General features: G+C 36.6%; 1 long non-coding RNA gene across 2 annotated transcripts in view; it reads left to right on the forward strand.

The window, feature by feature from the left end:
* The window catches only part of LOC146545533 (uncharacterized), a 71005-nt gene extending 53099 nt beyond the window's left edge, over window positions 1–17906 (forward strand). For both annotated transcript variants that reach the window (XR_014887732.1, XR_014887727.1), the window contains one exon: window positions 13357–17906. This is a non-coding gene — a long non-coding RNA (uncharacterized LOC146545533). The remainder of the gene's footprint in view (window positions 1–13356) is intronic.
* Window positions 17907–19302: the final 1396 nt, after the last annotated feature.

A 19302-nucleotide genomic window follows, 5' to 3' on the forward strand; every position in this document is an offset into this window, starting at 1 on the left:
CACAAAGTGACAATTCCACAGCTACGGACTCAGGAAATTGCAGAATGAAAATTTGTCAGTAACCATACCTACTTGGACTCGATAATCCTTATGGGTTCTTTCCAACTTGAGATATTCTATGATTTGCTAAAAACAATTACTTAGGCTTATGACCAAACACTCAACTCTTTTGATCATGCACTATATCAGCCTGGGTTTCACTTCTGGCTGAGTCTGTTGCTTCTCTGTCATCTAATTTTCTTATCAAAGGAAATTTCCTGACACTCAGCAAAAAATACAGTTGGGACTTGCCAACTGTGCTAGATAGGAATTTTTTTTCATAACTTTGATCCAAACTGCAATATCATTTGTCAGGAAACTACCAAATCAAAACTACTTTTTTGTCTTTAGTAATAACTGTATTTTTGTTGGCTTCTAGAGAAAGGGGAAAAAAAAAAGGGAAAAAAAAAAAGCAGAAAAATTTCTTGTTAAATACAGCTGTAATCCCTTACTAAAGAAACAAAGCATATTATATTTTGAGGGTTTTGAGTGTTTGAGTAAAACTTTATCATTTTTAAACCATGGGATGGACTAGTAAACTGAAGTTGCCTTATCAGTCTTTACAAGTTCATAGATGATGAAATATATGAAGGATATGAAATATAAACTCTCTGGAAAAGAGGTAGCTCATACAGTGCTAACCACCCCCCTATCCCCAAATGTAAAAAAAATGCACACCAAAAACAACAGCCACACATGCACACATCATCATAAATTAGATTCCCAAAAACAACAAATCTCACACAAACTAATCCACCCTCACAAACCCAGCACCATTTAGTTAATACCTCCTTGTAGATGGAGACAGATGTCCTTTGAATAATGTAGTACCTAAGAAATAAGAAATTAATTCTGTGAAAGTGTTGATACCTGGACAATTTTGTCTGCTTGGATGAGCCTGCTAATCTGTAGAATGCTCTACACATCACTGGCCATAAGTGAGAACAGCCATAAATTTCTTCCCCCTCTCCCACATTACAGCTAATCAGATTTTCCTCTGAAGTGCTCAGGAGCTAAAAAACAACCACCCACAGTTTGAGCTGAAAAAGGTGACAAGGCAGAGAATACGGACAAGAAAAAATGAATTGCATGAAAGTACAAAAGCTGTAAAACATATTTCCATCCTCATCTGTGTGTATTTTTAGTTCCTGCCTCATGAGAGCAGTTAGTCTGGCTATGGATAACCCTCAATATTATTGCCCATATAAAGACTTTTCTTACTGATCATCTCAGCAATTTATATTTTGGAATGAATATGTAGCAAATTAAAATATAACGTGATTATGCTACAGGATTTGAATACATCGCTGAAGAAATACATTGCCCTGAAGCAATATTTTGAACTCCTATGGAATTAACCTGTACACATTCACTACAAGCTAAAAGAACTGCACCAGTATTTGAGGTTTAGAGCAGAGAAGAAAATTAAGCTGACACCACTGCCTTCAGCATTTTCCCTTTTTTGAATACCAATGAATGCACTCCTGGATTCTTATTATTCCCTTGGCAGGACTTCCACTACCATTTACACATGAGTAATTTCTTTTTATGGACCCAATATCATTTTGTTCAAAACACATTTATCATAACAGAATGTGATACAGTAGGAGTAAACAGCAAGTGCTTCTCATCAGCATTGTCTTTGTGAAACAACTACACATGAGTAACGGCTAGTACGTGAACCTGAAAAAGCTTGTTTTACAATATCCTGCAGTTGCCAGGGGCTTGCCCATAATTAACTTCCTTGCTCACACAGTTAAGTAAGGTGTGCACTGTGTCCTGTAAAGCACATGCTGAAAGTGCAAGATGAACTAAAATCAGTAACTGAGATAAAATTATAACTATAATCTCTTTACTCTATGAGTGATACAACACTCAAGGCTCTAGATCTTATTAACTCAAAGACAAATTATTGTCCTTCATAACTCAGAACTTCTGATATACAGCCCTGTATACAGAGCTGAGCTGTATGCTGAGCATATAATTAAATATGCATGTCTGCACAAGTGTGGATATCCTTATACTTTACCACAATTTTTTTGTCAAGACAGATTTGAACTTGGACTCAACCATTCAAATGGAACTAAGTGCATCTTTGTACAGTGGTGCAAAGCTCCCAAGGGAGAGAAGGAAATAAAAAAAAGTAGCAAGGACATAAAGGAACAGACACGGACCCTTCCCCCCATCACAGATACAAACTAGTATGTTTAGCTGTTTTCTAATAAAAAAATAACAAATACCCTGTTAGAAGTAGTGCCACCCTTATTCCTCAGGTGGTTTGTGGCACAGGGTTAGTTTATTATTGTGTTACAAGAACTTCTCACTCTGATTTTGCTTCTTTAACAATTATCAACTGAGTTGGTATAATCAAAGACAGCAGGAAGCACAGAAACAGTAGATGGAAAATAAGGAATAATATAATAATAAGGAATAAAAAATAATGAAGTAACTACATACACAAAGGTTCAATAATGCAATTCTCAGGATGCCATTATCCCAGAATTCAGATTTCCTAGAAGGCAATTGATTATTGCTTAAACTTACTTGGTTATCAGGAACTGTTAGCGACGCCCTCCACTGGTATATATTTTGAGAGGTGCAGTATGCAGACTCTTGTTCATTGCTGGCAAAAATGCATAGCTAATGGTGGTGACTATGTTGAGAAATAGTGTTTTGTAGCTGAGAATTTGCTCTATCAAGTAGTGATATTTTGATCTTTGTAGCTGTTATAATTTCCATGGCAATAAAACAGAGGCATTACTTTCAGAGCAACCTACATATATTGAACTGTTTACTGGGTTAAGTTCTGTTACCCTGATGAGCTGGCATTTTAGATTTTAATAAGCCAATAATGAGAATGTTAACATAATGCTTCCAGAATGACAACAAATCTTAACTGAAATTGCCACATCTTTACCACTTCAATTGTGTAAATGCTCTTAATTTTTGACAGTTACCAGTGGAAATGTCCACTGTAATATCTTTGTAGTTTTTTAAAATGCTGACCAAGAAGGAATAAACTTAGGACATAAATAATACACAGCACTGCAAGTTTACCATCACTCTCCTCCATCCTTGCAGTTTACTATTCACAGAAAGAACACTTTCAAACATAGATTTCTTTTACCTGCTTTCAGTTAGGTGGCTGTCATAACTGATCAGTAATAAAATCCATTTGAAATCTAGAATATGTTTAAAAAGAGAAAGAAGCTCACAAAAAGTCATGTATTTAGTTTTCCAGAAATTAGTTTCATATTTCAGTGGAATTAAAATAACAGAATATTAAACCCATCCTTGGGCTGAATTTTTATTCAGTTCTTCAGTGTTCAAACGCAGCTATAGAGCACATACAACATTTTTAAAGTTCTGGAAATCAGAACAAAATCAAACCACAATACTTTTTCTGTGATCTTTTCTGAGTAACCTTTAGAAAGTGTGATGCACACATGGAAGATAAATCAAACAGGGATACCATTTATATGGCACCAAATTGTCTTTTTGTTGAACTGGCTTCCATAAATCATTAGTTTCTCATTTCATGTTTTGTTTACAAGTTATTACAACTAAAAGTTAATATCAGATTAGCAACAATGTTAATAGTAAATACAGTTATTGATTTTTAACAAGAAAAATATATCCTGATCATATAGGAGCAATAATTGCCTATGGCTGATGGCACCAGTTTGAAACACAGAAGTGTTGCTTCTGAGTATAAGCTTGTCAAGCTAGATTTCTTATCTAGATCCTTCACAAATACCTACAGCCATATCCATATTAGGACATTTGACAAACATGAACAGTCATAGCAGACTTGTTTTACATAATGCATGTAATTATTAATCTAAAAAATAAATCATCAAATCAGCTTAAGTTTGGCTTAATTCTGCATACACTTTCAGTTTATACTGCTTTCATGTGTGCTAGTATCTTTTAAGGTCCTTACCTGGTTTACCTAATAGTTTTAAGAGGAGGTTTTTTTTAAAAACTTACTCCTACTTTTCAGCAGGAATGAGGATATTTCCCTGCCTCACATGGGTGCTGTTAAGGATATCTCAAAGATCATACTGTCACCTTAGGCAGATAAGCGAATTCTATAGATGCTATCCTCTCTTTGAATGTTATCAAAATACCAATACAGTTTGTATATGTTGAGATTATAACTTTTATGAAATTAAGTAAAAAAGAATAATCAATATTTTGTACTTTCATGCAGTTTTCCATATCTCAGCTTTATGAAAGTGTGTCATCTGAATTATATTGCTGCTATCATAGTTAAAAACTCTAAAGACAGATAGTAATTGCATTATGTAACTTCATTAAAGCTGGTAAGGTCAAACCAAGCATATAGCTTGGTGAGATTTGCTTGTTTTTCCAAAAAACAAATACAGTAACCACAACTACTTTGTGTTTCATGACATTAGTGATATATAGATGTGTGTGAATGATTTGGATCCCTTCCTCCCACTCAAATGAATATGCTACAGAGCTTCTTCTAAACTACGGGCATGAGTATTTGCAAGGAAGGATGGTGGAGGGAAAAGGATCAGGGCTTACAACTGAACTCAAACTTTGTACTGTCAGAACATGCTTTCAACCAGAAAACAAACAAACAAACAAACAAAAAACCCCACCTCTCAGACAGACTATTAGAACTGAGAGGTGTGTTGAGAAGCATCTGCCTCTGACTGCTAACCAGTACTCTGCAGAGCCTAGAGTAGCACATAACAGAAGATCAGACACCAACAAAAATTTGTAAGCCAGGAATGAGCTCTAGATGAAAGGAAAAGAAAAAGTCACCCAGACACTTACATAAACCCTGTGGCTTTAGCCACTTTGGAAGAAAAAAAAGTTTTCATGCCAAAATAGAAGAATTATTGTGACCAAACCTGATTATTCTCTGAAAGCAAATTGTGATTTTTTACAGAAATAGCAGCCCAAACAGTTTACATAGTTTCTCTCCTTAAGTAGAGGCATCTTCTTCCTCTGCTAGTTTATAATATTAACTACTATTTTACATCAACTGTACATTTCCCCTAAATCAATCACAAGTTAAGGGATAGTTGGCAGGCACCACTGAAAAATCTAAAGAGCAAACCCTGCAATAAACCCTCGAGACAGAGTATTTTTGCTCTGAAGTCCTTGAGAATAAACTGCGTGCCAAAGGAAATCCAAACATCCAGCATATCCCAACATATGATTGACTGATGTCATCTTCAGAAAGAGAGAAAGAATCATCTAGAAAGATATAATGACAATCCTCTTATATTTCTGAGAGGTTAGACAGGACCAATCCAGTCTCTTTCACTTGCTGAAATCAGAAATGTTTGTGATGCATAATCATGGTCCTGCTGGGCACCAGAAGAGAGGCATTTGGGGAACAGGAGAAATCTGAGTGCAAATAGGTAGGGCAAAGTACACTAGCAAAAGCAGATATTCTCAGAGAAATTATTTTGACAGCTGGGAGTCTGGAACAAGAGGCACTGAGCAAAGGGAAAAAGTAAACCATAGAATCATGTGATGCACTGCAAAAAAATATTTTCTTCTATTTGAATGATTATTTCAACTGCCACAGAATGACCTGAATGACCAATTCCATCAGAACTTTTAAAATAAGAAGAGGATAGCATCATTGCTCAGCCAAGTTGCTAAAGCTATTTATCCTTATTTATCCACCAAAAAAGTGAAACACAAAAACGGTTATGTGGAGTTTGGAAAAAATGTAAGTTTACCTGCATCTGTGCATTAAATCATATTTTAGTGAGAAATAGAGTGCTATTTCTGGCAGTGGGTGCTCGTCATTCACTGATCATTATCAAGTTGTTGTCAGTCTTTCAATCAAACACTTAAAGAATTTGAGGGGGAAAAAAGTCAGCTTTTAGACATAAATAAAGCTGATATCACCATGGCAACCAAATCATTCGTGTGTGATGCTCAAGAATGAGTTGCTGACTATCACTTGAAAGCTACTATCGCTATGTTAGATCACCAATTTGGTCTTCATTTGTCAAACAATAGTCAGGTGCATGAGAAGTGGTTGCTAAATAGTGTGACAAAGCTTGTATTAAACAATGTCAAAAACATTTCAAGATTTGACCTTTATGTCATTGCTATCTTAGCAATTGGACTGGCAGCAGTGATCAGTAACTGTTTGCATCAGTTTAGTGGGAGATCATTTTCTGATTAGAAGCGTTAACAAGAAGTCAGTTACTTCCATAAGTAATGCTGCCCCATAACGTTAAATAAGTTAATAGCAATGCAGAGTACTGACTGCAAAGAACATGACGTATAAGGGAGAGGAGGAGCAGTAGAAAGAAAAAAAAGTACTATTTCCAGTTTTGCTGTTTACCTGGGGCAATATTTATCACAGGCACTATGAGGACCACCTTTTACTTCCTGTGAAAGCCATCTAATAAAGTTGTGACAGAAGACAAATACTTCTTGACATGTGCTGTCCCTCACCTCATGCCTTTAAACACTAAGTACAATTTCTCCTCCTTCAAAATCCCTTTTTACCTGCAGCATAATGAAGTGGCTTGTAGGCAAAGCATAGTACCCATGCAGATTGCAAAAGAAGTAAAGAGAACCATCTGCCTGAAGCAGAGCTTGCTTGGCTACTGACTTCCAGCAGTCCACAGGTGCAAGCATTCAAAGTATCACCATCCTAAGGGAAACTAAACTGGAAGATAGAAGGTGATGAGGAGAAATTTGTTAGAAACAACAACCTGTTCCTGATACACCACGACTTCTAATTAAATATCGTGTTCAGTGTACATTAAACAAGCCAGAGTCATCACATAGAGATGCAAATGATATATATTTAAGTTGTTTGTGTGGATGTACTTGGTATGTTTAAATTCAAATAACTACTAAGAAAAGCAGGACGGTATCGGTTTTGAGGTATTAGTTTTAACACTGCTTAGGTGACTCAAAATTATGATGGACTTTTCAATGTTTTAGTGATATTTAGTCAAGCTGGGATGTCACCAACATTCTGTTCACTGCTGGGAGTTTTGATCCTTAAAGAGTACATAATTACATTTATCTTATGAGACAAACAGCACGTGAGGTGAAATAGACTGTTGCTTTGGTAATTCCGACCATGAATGGCTGAAATCTGTTCAAGTATTCAGTGCTTCCACAAATTATTCCCCCACCCCTCACCCTGAAAAGCAAAAGCAAATCCTTTTGGTTCAGTTGTCAGATGCAAAAAATAAAATTAAAACTCAGGCTTCCCAGAGGCTAAATTATCACATGCTGTTGCATTAATTAGGGGACAGACTTCAAATGCTTCTCCAGTTCTGAGTGACTTGGAAACACAAAAGGCCCTGCAGGCAGCTTTTCCAGCAGTTATCTCACTTTCTCACCATGCCAGTATCTTCTCTATCACACAAATGCTCCTTTTCCTCTCTGTAGTGGATTAAAACTTATCTCTGGTGAACAATGCAACAGGATCACTTAAACAGCCTAGCGTGCCTTTCTGCTCCCCTCCCCCAGCCACAAAGACTGAAAAACATTTGCTGCTATGGATTTGCGAAGAATGGTTAGCTGAACATCTTTTACTTCCTAAAAAATGACCATGAAATCTAGGGGCTCAAGCGAAAAAAGTAAAAGCAGGTACGTAAAACAACTGACACTGGTCTTTTGAGAGCTAAGGCGGGAGACAGCGGTGCAAGATCAGTAAGCAGGCCCCAACACTGGGACAAAAATAAATGCTTTCCTTTAGACTTCCATTGTTAAACTTTGTTCCATTGTTGAACTTTGAGTCAGAATCTCCAAAGATCTGCGTATTTTATACAACATTTATATAACACGAAATCAATCATGGTTCCTCCATACTTACACTTCAAAGGTAATCAATAAAGCTGCTTTCTCACTCTTCTAAGACTACAAATGAAACAAGGGCTTTCAAGTTATTTCTTAAAAGTAACTTATTTCTTTCTCACAGTAATTTTGTCTTCATGAGAGTCAATAGCTGCACCTTTGCTAGCTTTGAGGGCTCTCATCTGAGAGTATCTTTACTTACAGAAATAGTCCTACCTATTTTTAGACAGCTTTTTCCCTTAGGTATAGGAGTGGGCATGTGGTGAGAATGGTAGTGTGCTGTGGAAACATTAGTTTATAAGCTTAGAAGTTTCATGAATTGCCTTTAAAGTCACGGAAATATATATTCTATCATCTCCATGAGAAGACTTTTATAAACCAAAATAAAGAACCATAAAACCTGAATCTTTTTTTTTTTTTTTTTTTTTTTTTTTACCTCAGTCATTTTAATAGACAAGTTTCAAGTCATATTTTGTCTAAGATAAAACAGAAGCCTTTTCATACCATGGCATTTTAGGACTGACATGAAAAGAAGCCTACCATTTTTTCACTTTCCTGTAAGGATACACATAAGATTTCTTTTTCCTTTTTGCTTTCCTTTCAGGAGAAAATACAGTATCATTTCTTAACTTAGATTCAATCACAGAAGGAATCCTTCTTTTCAGCAACAACTAAGACATGTAACTTCTCACAGGAGCAGATTCTTTACCTGCTTTTTCCCCACTATTTACCTTATTGTGACAGTGGCTATGGAGAAGCAATAGGCAGAGACTTAATTCCACTGAAGCAAAGGTAAGCACATCCTTTTAAACCCTTTTCATTATAAGGGCTTCTAGAGGGCAGAGTCAGTAATAATCTCTACATTTAATAGTGAAGCATAGCTCTTATTCAAAAAGCCTTCACTCTGAAGGATAAAGCAAAAGTAGTACTACCAAGAAAAATGTAGTTCCTTGCAGATAGAAGGATAATCACAAAGTCATTCAGGACTTTGTTTTTGTTTTCATATCTGCATGCTTTGGTCTTTCTTCAGTCACACTGCACACTAAAGCTGCAAAGAGACAGCAGACACATTCCTATCTCCCTCCCAGGGCAAAGTCTTATTAGCACACCAGGACAACACAACCCCTCAATTCCTCTACAAGGAGACATTCGCAACTGCAGGGTAGGCTAACAAGCTGAACCTGCCAAAGCCGTCAGTGTGAATCAATTAACATCTGCCTCTGCATTTGCAGCACCTGCTAACAGGCTGGATTACTGGAGGAAGATAGCTCTGCTTTCCCAGGGCTCTCGGAAGTGTCAGAGTACATTAGAATTATAAAGCTGGTTTCCACAGTAGGTGCAGGTGGGGAGGTAGATTGCTTAGTCCCTCTTGGGAAGTGTGTGGGAATGTGCATTATTTTCAGTAATAAGATATCATGCTAGAAGTAAAAGTAGCTAATTAATGTGCTGTTTTTTTGTTATTTTTTTTTTCCCCCACCCAACAGCAGGAAAGCTGGCACTGTAGCTTGCATGTCTATCTGTCTATAAGCTTTTAGATATTCTTTGCAACCTGAGCTATTTTCTGGGGTTTTACAAAGCTACTCAAACGCAGTGGACTTCCTTCTTGATTTTTTTTTTTTTTTTTTTTTTTTTACTTTTTCAAATGCATATAAGTGAAGGTGCTAAAAACACAGTGGTTTCTGTTCAGCTATCTATTAACCTACAAGTCAGTCTCATAAAGCATATTGTTTGGCCAGACTTCTTATTTCCTGGAGCAAGATGAAGCAGGCACGCTGTAGGTCAGGCATGCCCGGCCCACAGTGCAGCCCATCCCATCTTCGTGCTATAGAGGCGGTGGCTCTTCCCAGTGGAGCAGCCATGGGGACGCACCCATCGCTCTGAAACAGTCAAAGTGACAGTGCGTGGTTAACGCTCCCAGTGTCGACCGGGCACAGGGAGGGCAGTGCTGTGCAGTGCTGACTCAAGTGACAGCAAATAATTGTATGCACGTTGATACGCTGGCTAAACACAGGGCTCTGAACAGTGAAGAATACACAGCCGTGCTTTCCACTGTTTTGATAAAGAAATTTGAAAAATAGAATCACAGAATGTTTAGAGTTGGAGGTGGTCTTTAAAAGTCACCTTGTCCAATTCCCCTGCAATGAACAGGGACATCCACAGCTCAGTCAGGTGCTCAGAACCCCCTCCAGCCTGATCATGGAAGTCTCCAGAGTCAGGGCATCCACACTTCTCTGGACAACCTGTTCCAGTGCCTCACCATCTTCATTGTAAAAGATTTTTTTCCTTATAAACAATCTAAATTTCCCCTCCTTTTGTTTAAAACCATTTCCCCTTGTCCTGTTACCACAGACCCTGCTGAAGAGTCTGTTCCTTTTCTTCTTACAACCCCCCTTTAGATAGAGAAAGGCCACTATCAGTTCTCCCCGGAGCCTTCTCCTCTCCAGGCAGAGCAGCCCCAGCTCTTTCAGCTTGTCCTTGCAGGGGAGGTGTTCCATCCCTTGGATCATTTCTGTGACCCTCCTCTGGATGCACTCCAACAGATCTATATCTCACCAGCTCAGAGTAGAGGGGCAGAATCACTTTCCTTGTCCTGCAGGCCAAGCTTCTTTTGATGCAGCTCAGGATGCAGTTGGCTTTCTGGGCTGTGAGGGCACATTGCTGGCTCACATCCAGCTTCCCATCCATCAGTATCCCAAAGTCCTTCCCAGCAAGACTGTGCTCAAGATTTTTATCCCCCAGCTTGAATTGGTATTGGGTGTTGCCTCGATCTAAGTGCAAGACCTTGCAATAGGATTTATGAAATCTCCTGAGATTCTCCTGGGCCTACTGCTTGAGCCTGTCTAGGTCTTCCTGGATGACAACCTGTCCCTTGGGTGTGTTGATTGCACCCCACAGCTTGGGGGCTTCAAGATTGCAAAAAAATATATATCATCAATCTACATTTGTGAGACCATTGTCAGTTAATATAAATGCATGAGCTGCATATTTTCAAATGGAACTTATAGAGTTGCAATCAGATATTCAGCTCAAAAATCTGATCCTGTCTCTTTACTGGACTTTCATAATCCCTATCTTAGCAGACAAAAGTATCCTTCACTTCACCATCACACCTTATTCACATAATTGCTTTTTGGCAATACGCACATTTTGAAAAATTATTGTCAAGGATGAAGTACAGGAAGAGTAAAATTTCATCAAAAATCTCAGATGAACACCTTGAGACCTCACTAAGAATTGCAACCACTACCATCAAACCTGTGTTAGTTTCACAAAACCAAGGACAAATAACCCAGTAGTTTTATGTTTTTCTTCTTCTCTCCCTTTTTTTTTTTTATTTTTATTTTTAATGAAAAATATTTTAAATTAAAATGCTTTGTTTCTTATATATTAACAACACAGTATATATTGTGAGGCCTGCTTTGAAAGTAATACCTCCTGTTTTATTATGTTGGCCCATAGCATCAGAGGCAGATGTTGGTTGCACAGCAGTAGAGGTTGAACCTTCCTGCCAACATTCCATTAAATTTTGTTGCTGTGAGACAGATGGCAGCAGAGAGGCAGTTTGACATTTTGGTGTCTGACATGAAGCAAAGGTGTGTCACTGAGTTTCATCACGCAGAAAAAATTGAACCCATTGGCATTCACCAATGCTTTCTTAACTGTGAGACCAAACAGTAAGTGTGAGCACAGTGAGGTGGTGGGTCATGTGTTCCAGCAGTGGTGGCAGTGGTTTAAATTGTTGTAAGTGTGGCATGCAGGCTTTTGTTCATTGCTGGTGAAAATGAATAACTAATGAACTATGTTGAAAAATAGTTCTGTAGTTGAGAATTTGCTCTACCAAATAGTGTTATTGTGCTCTTTGTATCTGTTGTCATTTTCATGGAAATAAATAGGAGGCATTACTTTCGGAGCAAACTATGTATATGTGGCCCAAGACGATTTCTATTCACTAAATGCAGCTCAGGCAAGCCACAAGGTTGGACACTCCTGCTGTAGGTTATCACTAAGATCCAAAGATCTACAAGATTATGCCTTGCAAGTGGAGCATGACAGTTCTTTCTAAGCTTGTTGCATCTTCCCGGTAAACACGGACTCAGTTCGTTCGACAGATGCATAGAATAATGGTTTCTGTTATATTTTTCTTTAGCAATTCATTCTTAAGAAGACTATGCTTCTACAGTCTTCCTTTCTTCAAAGGTTTCCCTTTATTTTCAAGATTCTAATTCTTTCTCTACTCCTTTATGTCCAGATCTCGTGTACCTGGTGTGATTACGTTAGACTATTGACCAGTGTCATGTAATTCTATCAAATTTTATCAAGTTTCTTTTCTAGTCTGATGACCTGCTGCTCTGGGTAACTTGTGTGTAGTTCCCCAGTCCCCAAAAACTAAAGCATGCACTGAAATCAGATCTAACACATACTGGCTGAAAATTCTGACTCTTGCTTCCAAGTAGTACTTTTTGTGAAGCTACTACTGATATACAATGAAAGAGAAAATTGCTTAAAATTCCTGGGTATGTATAGTACAAGGGAAAATGCTCATGTTGAGATCAATTAATTTAAAATGTGAAAGACTGATTTTCTGTGATCTTGCTTTGTCAGTATCATCATCAATCATAAATCCTTCTGTGTTGACGTCCTTGACAGATATATTCCCTGAGACAAATCAGAAACATTCTCTTTGCATGTTATACCTTAATTTATTTTTGTGCAATGTCAGAGCTATGAGAACAAATAAAATGAATTATATTTATTTAAGAGATTCATTCCCAGTCTCATGCTTAGTTTGTGATGTTTCTGAATTATACAGTCATGCCTACAGTTTTCCTATCACTGAAAAATATATTTCTTCAAAGAAGGCACATGGGAATTCAGAGGAAGAAAAATGACTTGAAGTCATTAGATCAGTGATGAAAACTTTTTCTGTGACATTAAAGTTATAAATGTATTTGGAAGAAGAAAGGTAAAAATCTAACTTTGTTTTGCTTCTTTGTCTGGATGCTACTTTTCAAAAGATTTTATGGGGTATTACATACTCAAAGGGAAGTTTTGTGTCAAGAAAAGGCTTCAAACTGCACATTAGGAATATTGTCTTATGGTGGAAGTCAGACACTGGAACAGGCTTTCTGCAGTGGTAGCTGATGCTGCATACCTTTCAGTATTCATGAAGCATTTGTATAATGCCCTCATTAATGTGCATTAAATTCTGGTTAGTAATCAAGAAGTTGGTCTTGATGATCTTCAAAGATCCTTTCCAATTGAACCATTCTATCCAGAAGGCTGCAAGTCACTAGGTTCTCAACTGCAAAGTGAGCATACCTGATCTCACCTTTACTGACTTTCCATATCAGAAATTCTTGATGCAGTTTCCTCAGCTGCAGGAGTTATAATTTTGCTGCCATGTGTACAGATGACACATTGCCTTTTACTGCAAATCATGAAGTGTCCTATGAACTATACAGAAAATAAATGGGATATTTGTGCTTGACATTGCAGTAGAAGACCAGCTACTTCAGAGCCCTTGCCTGGAAATCCAATGGAAGAAGCAGTGCCAATCCTGTACTTGTGGGTGCGGAGAATAGCCATTCTGGACATGTTTCGTTTTCCCTTCTAAGTGTCTGTGGGGTTTGCCTGTTAGCCACTGGGACTGGCAAGTTACACTGCATGAAGGGATGTGACAGTATGCGTGTGCTTCTGCCTTCTGAGACACAGTTTTAAATGATTTTTTTTAATGACTGTGACTTTCTGTAATCCTAAAGGAAATGAATGAGATGAATTCTTAATGAGGTTGCATTCCTTCTAACAAATCTAGGTGTTTCATTGAGAAGTAACGAACCATTTTAATTATTCTAGGTGTCAAGCCTACCAGTAATGAATCATTTGTATGAATCTAAAATAAATCAAAGTATTACAGAGAAAGCAACTTAGGAAATAAATACATAAACCACCTTGCTTAAATAAGAACATGTTTATTTCTCAAAATAGATTTAACAACATTGTTTAAAAATAATTTTTATTTTAAATTAAAATTGAAACTGTGCTTTTCAAATTCTGCCCATTACTGAGACAGAAATCCAGGAAGTGCATACCCACTGGCACACAATGGAGAAGTGAGCTCCTGACAATGTTCTTTTTTACATATATATTCTCCATATGCAAAAGATAACATGACTGCAAAAGTAGTTGCTAGATCTATACATTCAAAGAAACATGCTGGAAGAAAGAAATGCCAAAACAAATAAGTAAAATTCATTAAAAAATATGATGTTACCATGTTTGTTCTTTTTTTAATAGAAGCTTTGACTTCTCTTTTAATTAATTCCCATCTTTCTTTCAAGTCCTCATTGAATCCTCTACTTTTTAAAGCAGTATTTGCAAATCTTGAAACAATCTTTATGTATTCTAGATAATGTTGTTGATCAAGTTGCAAGCATTATACACACCTTAGACTTTCTACTGCTGTTCAGTTACTGCCACACCTCTTTTTTCTCACATTAATATTGCCGTTATGGCAATAAAAGGGCAAATCCAGCTTTTCAGTAAATCTCACTCTTGCAAGCTACAGGAAAGTTTTGGTCAGTAGAAAAACCTCATCCAAAGACTACTGAAATCAAAGGAGTCTCTGCACTAACTAATGGGAACTGGATATAGGGTGGGTGAAATGCACTAGTCTGTCAGGTTGGTGATATTTGTTGCTTTAAAAAAAAAAAAAAAAAGAATTGTGAAATAATTCAAGATCTACACTGTATTTCCTAATAGCAGTTTATCTTTTCAAACCTGTTTTATTTTAATTTTAATTTACTTTCATTCTAGATGTGTTCTAAACCCTCAGACTTGGCATCTCATCTCTGAATTCTTTTCAGGATTTTATAAGCATTCACTTGTTTCTCTGTGTTGTGACATCTTTGATGCCTCAGTGATACGTGAATTTCAAAAGTCTTATTTTTGTTTCTGAAGACCTATTCATGTTCAAGACTTGTTTTCAATCAACTATTTATGTAATATTATAGACTACATATTCCTTTTAGTCTTCCTCTACTGTGATTTAGAATGTGTTAATAAAAAAAGGATTTCCATCTTACATTACTTATATATTTTACATTCACTTGTATTCACATTGACATTCTCAGGAGTGCCAAATGAAAAGGATTCTTTGTCCTTCATCAGCTCAGGTTTGGATCTTAAAGCTACTGTCCTTCCCTGTTCAGCCTACACATTTGTTTTCTTCCTCAGAAAACTAGGGTTTGGGATCAGATTGTGAAACTGAACGTTACCTGAATGTTCTCTCTCTAAGGACTTGGAAGCATATCCTTGGATTCAAACATTTGACATAATTCATGGGTCTGGTAAAAGAAACTTAATTCATTCTTTCAATTCATGTTTTGGTGCTAATCATAAGTGCTAGCAATTGTACAGCTTAGTATACCTGTATAAAGTTCTACAACCACTGCTCTTTCTTCATGCAGAAGGATTTTACTGCAGTGGGAAGAAACATCATCCTACTGTGCAGAAGATGTCTGTTAGACATCTTAGCTAGATGTTAGGCTGTAGTAGAGTGGTCCTTCTCATGTCAAAATCAGATTATCTCAATATGGGAGGAAAGAGTTATTAAAAAGGTTGTTGCTTCTTGGTTTTGTGCCATTTAAAAATTTTTTGTGTGTCCAAGTTCTGCTTGTTAGGAATGAGTTTGCTACCCTCCCTTCTTGCAGGCACTGCAGTCCCCTTTACAACCCTTGATTGCTCAGACAAAGAATCCATTCTTTGGCTGAAAATACTTAAACTCTTTGATATGAAGCCAGCCAAGAAAACTAATGCCTAACTGAATCAATCTCTCAACTGCAAAATGAAAAGCATACTAGATTAGAATGGAAAATAAGAGTAGAGGTGACTTTAGAGGCATGATTTTTTTTCTGCTTTTGTCAGTGGAAAAACTATAATTTTCCTTTATGTTCTCCAATGACAAAACATGATTTATGACCAATTTCTTTAAAGTGTATTTATAGTTGTGCTCATGAAAGGTGCCACACTGACAGCTCTCTAGGATCCACTATTCTGTTAAAATACATTTAGAGCAGAAGCACTGGTGAGAGACCACTCTTTTTTTTCTTTTTTCTTTTTTTTCCTTTTTCCCAGATTTCTCCTGCAGTGTGCCGCACAACAACTTTGCACTCCATGTGTGATAGACACTTAATAAAACAAATGATTCTCAAAGGTTTAGGCTCAGGAAGAGAATATCATGCAAGTTTTCCCTGGACAGATGTTCATGCTTTATGATATACCATGCTTTCATGAGGAAAGAGGCAATGGTCTCTCATGGAAGAAAAATATAAGATTATCTACAGAGCAGGAAGAAACAGTTGTATTCTCCAGCACATACCACTGCAAATACTTGCTTTGTTATTGTTATGTTTCTGACAACAAATATAAAATTTTTGGATGTATGCAATGCTAAAGCCATCCATTTTTAGATAAAAGCAAAAGAAAGCTCCTAGTTTATTTGAATGGGTTTCACGCTAAAATCCTTCATATGAGCTATCTTCCTCTTAAGGCAGAACCAATAGAATCCTATTTATGGTTACTTCAGACATATGAAATCCATAGTAAGTGCCACACGGTTTTACAGAAGAATTAACTTGTGTCAGGAGTTTTATAAATAATGAACACTGATACGACTCATGAATGTGAGTTTCCATGTGAGCAGACTGCAGGTGTGAAAAACAGAAGTACTCTACATAGTCAATTAGAAAGTCTACTTCTCATTCAGTTTTCCTCAATAGTTTACTTATATGTGAATAAAAAAAAAAGAACAACAAAACTAGCTGATAGAATTTATATGAATTTATAGGAAACAGGGAAAAGTATTTATGAGAGAAAAAAATCTACTAACAGGAAATTATAAGTTCACATTTGTTTCCTCTATCTAACAATCCTAGGTTGTTATCCTGTGAGTAACAGATGGCCCCCAAAGCACTGTATTAATAGACACATAAAGCCATGATTTCTGATACCCATAGTGCAAGTTGCTGCAAAGGTTTGAGGAGCTCAGCCTCTGCAGGACACACAGTGAAATCTTCCCACACATTCTGTACCTTCTGCTACTCTAAGAACAGAAAGGACAGTTAAGCTCTTCCTGAAGAAATTTGGCTCAGGTTTCACAACGTGTGGGTTTAATAGCTGTTAAATGCAACTGTTTCCAAAATTTTTGTATAATAGAATATGCTGAAAACATTTTTGAAATGTTCTATATAAGAAGCAATATACTTAAGGAAAATATTGAAGTGATTTAATGTCACAGATAATCAATCAAGAAAGACACAGTAATTTTATAAAATTTTAATCACTGTAGATAGATGAAATTGTAAGATATTTATGCATCAAGCTGACTTGTAATATTAAAGATGATAGTTAAAAAGGATATCTTTGCAGCATCTGGGATACATGAGAAAATGCGCTTTTAGCAAGACTTTCTATACTAAAGAAATATAGTTTTGCCCATATGATTTTGAACATAAAATATCAGCAATACATTAAGGTAGCAATTATTTGGGAAATAATTCTGATCAACATATTTGCTGCATTTTTTAAAAGAAGATAATAAGCATAATAAACAGGAAACTGTGCAGTGATGAACAGAATATGTTTATCACCAAAGTTCCTATACTGAGAAGGATTAACTTAATTGAAACCTGTTCTGTTTAACAGTGCTTCTGATCTAAATTATATGAGTGTTAATTCAGCAGAATTCAGCTCAGCAACATTTAAGAAATGAAGGTTAAGACATCAGAATTGTTTCCCCTTTTGGTGCTATCATTTCATAGAATCAAAGAATTATTTGAATTAGAAGGGACCTTTAAAGGTCATCTAGTCCAACTCCCCTGCAATGAACAGGAAAACATAGAGCTGTATCAGGTTGCTCAGAGCTTCCTCCAGATTGACCTTGAAAGTCTCCAGAGACAGGGCATCCACCACTTCTCTGGACAACCTGTTCCAGTGACTGACCACCCTTACTGGATTTTTTCTTTTTCCTCTTTTTTTTTTTTTTTTTTTTAATATGCAACTTAAATCTTCCTTCTTTAACTTGAAACCATTTCTGTCACCACAGATCCTGCAAAAGGGTCTATCTCCTTCTCTTCTGTCCCCTATCTGTCTTTCTCATAACCCCCCATTATATACTGAAAGGCTACTATCAGATCTCCCCAGAGTCTTCTCTTGAGGCTGAGTATCCCCACTTCTCTCAGCTTGCACGTCGTGTTCCATCCTTTGGATCATTTTTGTGCAGGAATGTCACAGGTCAGCATATGAAGGGTACTGAATGGTACTAGACACTCTTTGACATATATGTGTTCACTCAGGGAGTATTACTGTAAGTGTTGTTTTGGTGAAAAAACAGGAAATCTTGGGGTCTTTCTGGCTTTGATTATCACTGAGAAGATCATGCAAAAGCAAGAAAGTGAGTTAACAAATATGCAGCTGCCAAAAAACAGATAGTTTTTAAACTTTGAATTATAGCTGACTCCCACTTACAGCTTATCCATGGAGATGAATGGCTTATGGTACATCAGATGCAGGAAAATAATGAAATATTCTGTTTCTCTGAGTTTGATAGGATAAATAAGCATCAGATGTGAGATGCTGCAGTTAACAGAAGGAATAATGTGTTAACTACATGTTAATGTCTGTAATCACCATAGTTAATCATTTGGCCCATCTGCAACAAGCTACAAAAACATACAGAAATAATCAGCCAACTACAAAAATCTGTTGTATAATTGTATTGTTCCTATAACACCACCCAAAATTAAAAGTCTCACATGAAGTTATAAGGGCAAAAGTAATGTCAGCAAAACATGCTGAAAGACCCAAACTTTCCAACACCTATCAGGCTTTCAATGAAGTTATCTTTCCTGATCATTTGGGTATTGATCCTATTGAGCAATTCACATACAATAACAGTTTTCAGGCAGATTTCTTCATTGCCAACATAAAAAATAAAAAATAAAAAAATAGTATGTTTTACTTGTTTAGCATCTCATGATACCAGGAGAGACAAAATTATTTAGTCTATGTGTTTTCAGAGTTTAGTTATTAAAAATTCAAAAGGATTTTTTTTTTCTAAGCACCACCGCAGATACTGAAGTAACATTTCTGTATCAGGAACAAAATAATCTACTGAATGCATGCTGTATGGCAATCTTTCAAATACTTTTTCTCTTATTTTACACTCAAGAGAGTAGACTTCTGCCATAAACTGAGGACCTGACTCACATTTCATAATTAATAACTCTGTGATTTTAAACTATCACTTCTGCCACATGGTCAAAAGACCATTCAAACACTGCAGCTATTCAAGTAATGACACCCCTGATTAATACTGCAGTCAAATTCTGACCCTTGTTTAAGCTTTCTAGAAGATTTTAGTTAATTAAATGAGCTGAATAACAG

Source organism: Meleagris gallopavo, chromosome 1, assembly GCF_905368555.1.
Source record: "Meleagris gallopavo chromosome 1, MGAL_WU_HG_1.1, whole genome shotgun sequence".
NCBI lineage: Eukaryota > Metazoa > Chordata > Aves > Galliformes > Phasianidae > Meleagris > Meleagris gallopavo.